This window comes from Physeter macrocephalus, chromosome 13, assembly GCF_002837175.3.
Source record: "Physeter macrocephalus isolate SW-GA chromosome 13, ASM283717v5, whole genome shotgun sequence".
NCBI classification, from domain to species: domain Eukaryota; kingdom Metazoa; phylum Chordata; class Mammalia; order Artiodactyla; family Physeteridae; genus Physeter; species Physeter macrocephalus.
The window spans coordinates 44,670,218-44,673,464 of NC_041226.1; the positions used below are offsets into that span (position 1 = coordinate 44,670,218).

The 3,247-nt window shown below is 40.5% G+C and overlaps 1 pseudogene; it reads left to right on the forward strand.

Moving 5' to 3' along the window:
- The first annotated feature begins 295 nt into the window (after nt 1-295).
- LOC102996505 (AP-1 complex subunit sigma-1A-like) lies at nt 296-1,299 on the forward strand (annotated as a pseudogene).
- The last annotated feature ends 1,948 nt before the right edge of the window (nt 1,300-3,247 follow it).

Below are 3,247 nucleotides of genomic sequence, written 5' to 3' on the forward strand. Positions count from 1 at the left end.
AGTAAGAGCTGATCCCTGAATGCAAAAGCCCCAAGCAATTCTGATGTGTGGGTTCCAGATAAAGGCATCAGGAGAGCAGTTAGCCTTGTCAAAAGACTGTTGACCCCTAAGGCACTCATAATAAGGAGATAAGCTTCTTCTGACCTTTTATTACTTTGAGTTAGACTTTTTAGAAGGTTCCAGAGCAGGCTAGGCTTCAAGTGAGAGGGAGAAAACAAGATAAGTAAAGGTTAAGTAAGGGAGTGGAGCTGGCATCTACGGTATTAAGAAGGATGTGCAGACCTAAAGCTGTGAAATGATGTGATTTAAGCTGATGTTCAGCCTGCTGGGAAAGTTGTGGCTGCAAAAATGGTATCTGGCCATGTCAGACATGAAGCAAAAGAAGATGGTTCAGGAGTGTATGTGGTTATTCTAGTTTGCAAGCTCAGGATATGCAACTTCCTGGAGTGAAGAAACCTCAAAGTTGTCTATAAGAAACATGACAGACTCTATTTCTACTGTGCCATCAAGGGTCAAGACAATGAGTCCGTCACGCTGTTGCTGAAACCTGGCCTCTCTACACCGGCACAGAATTGAATCTTAGAGACAGAGTTTTGGGTGAAACAGAAAAGAATAGCTTTATTGTTTTGCCAGGCAAAGGGAGCCACAGCAGGCTATTGCCCTCAAGACTGTGTATCCTGTCCTGGAGGGGGTAGTGAGGAGTCTTATAGTAATGGTTCAAGGAGCGGGGTGTGATCAGCTCATGTTCATTCTTCTGATTGCTTGGTAGTGAGGTAATGGAGAGTCAGCATCATCAACCTTCTGGTTCCAACCAGTCTAGGTTCTATGTTCTTGCAGTCAGCATTTTTCATCTGATGGGGGTCTGTTTCCTGTACAAACAACTTAGGAATGTGTGTCAAGCCTTTATCTATATCTTTCAGGGAACTGCTATGTGTCAGATTTATAGTCTAAATTGTTACCAGTTCCCCAACCCAACAGCTATTGTTTGTTCCATATCTTCACATTTCCCCACCATTAACTCTTGGTTCAGCCTTTTATTTCAAAAGAAAAGGACACAGGGGTTTGTACATGGTTTCAACTCTGGAACTGACTGACCAATATGTGGAGCTCCTGGAAAAATATTTCAAGCTGGACATCATCTTCAACTTTGAGAAGGCCTGCTTCATCTCAGATGCATTTTTGATGAAAGGTGATGTCCAGGACAGCTCCAAGAAGAGTGTGATGAAGGCTATGCAGGAGGATGACCAGCTGCAGGAGGAGGATGAGAAGCCCTGAAGTATGCTGGAGAAGATGGGTTAGGAAGAGCCCCTGCCTGGCTGGGTGATGATGTGGGGAGTGGTGAAGAGACAGGGTATGAGTGACTGCTTCTCATAAGTCTTTCTGAGGGCTGTTTTCATGGGGGTACCCAGCCACCCCACATCTGCTGTCTCACCTTCTTTCGGAGTGAGCTGTGGGTTTAGATCCTCAAATATTCCCTTCCTTCCTCCACCCCCCACTTCCTGTTTCCCCTTTTCCCACCAAAGGTTTTAGGAGCTAAGAATTAGGAAAATGTGACCAAGACAGGGGTGCTATATGACTTTCATTTCCTGCCTTTGAGGGACTAATGTTATCCCAAACTCCTCCCTTCCTTTATAACTGTAAATACATACATATATCAGGTTTAAGGAAAAGATTTCAGAGTTCCTCTCTAATCCCTGCCACAAAACCTACCTCCACCCCTCCAGCAGGCTGCCAGGGTAGCTTCTCTGCCTGGGAGCGGGTCTTCTGTGTGGGAGAGAACTCCTTCTCCCTCATCTGCCCCTCCCCTTTCTTCTTGGCTGCAAAGCAGTCTAGGACTACTGCCCGGGGAGAAACAACATAATTTTTTTCTAACCTTGCAACTTTGAGGAAAGGGAGAGTTGGGTGAAGGGTGGATTTAATGGGAGACTGGGACCAGTCCCTCTTTCATTCCATGTTTAAGGCGTGGGGTGGGGGAAATGTTTGACTTTATTTCCTTTTCTCTGATATAAAAAGAAAGCACAAAGTTTTTTAAGTAATGGATATCAGGTGGGAAAGACATTAAGATCTCTTTGATTTCTTCATAATATTCTACATCTTCCAAAGATGACACCTTAGATACATTCTATTTATCCTTATACAGGTGAAAATAAGTTCAGACTATGGCAAAATTGTGCCTTTTTAAATTAAAATATGTTTGAGATACAGTATTATGTTAGTTTCAGGGGTATTACATAGTGAGTTTCCATTTACATACATTAAGAAATGATCACCACAATAAGTCTAGGATCCATCTGTCCTCATACAAAATTATTATAATATTGTTGAAGATATTCCTTGTACTGCATATTACATCCACATGGCTATTTTTTTTATAACTGGAGATTAATACCTTTTATTACCCTTCACCTATTTTGCCCCCAACTCCCCCCACCCCCGGTTCTTGCAAACACAAGTTTGTTCTTATCTATGAGTCTGTTTTGTTTATTTTGTTTTTTAGATTCCACATATAAGTGAGGTTATACTGTATTTGTCTTTCTCTTTCTGACTTATTTCACTTAGCATAAGACCCTCTAGGTCCATCCATGTTGTCACAAATGGAAAGATTTCATTCTTCTTACGACTAATATACCATTGTATGTATAGATACCAAAATTTCTTTATCCATTCATCTATTGATGGGTCCTTAGGTTGCTTCTATATCTTAGATATTGTGAGTAATGGTACAATGAGCATAGGAGTGCAAATATCTTTTTGAATTATTTTTTTTTCCTTTGGAAAAATATACAGAAGTGGAATTGCTGGATGGTATGGTAGCTCTATTTTTAATTTTTGATGAATCTCCATACTGTTTTCCATATTGGCTGTACCAGTTTACAATCCCACCAACAATAGGTTTGCTTTTCTCCACATCCTCACCATCACTTATTTGTTTTCTTTTTGATGATAGCCATTATGACAGATGTGAGAGCATATACCTTTGTGGTTTTGAATTGCATTTCCTTGATGATAAGTGATTTGAGCAACTTTTCATGTGTCTGCTGACCATCTTTATGCTTTCTTTGGAAAAATGTCAATTCAGGTTCTCTGACCACTTTGTAATTGGATTGTTTGCTTTTTTGATGTTGAGTTGTGTGAGATTTTTGTATGTTATGGCTAATAAACCCTTATGAAATATATCATTTGCAAATATCTTCTCCCATTCAGTGCTGCCTTTTCTTTTTGTTGATAATTTCCTTCACTGTTCAAA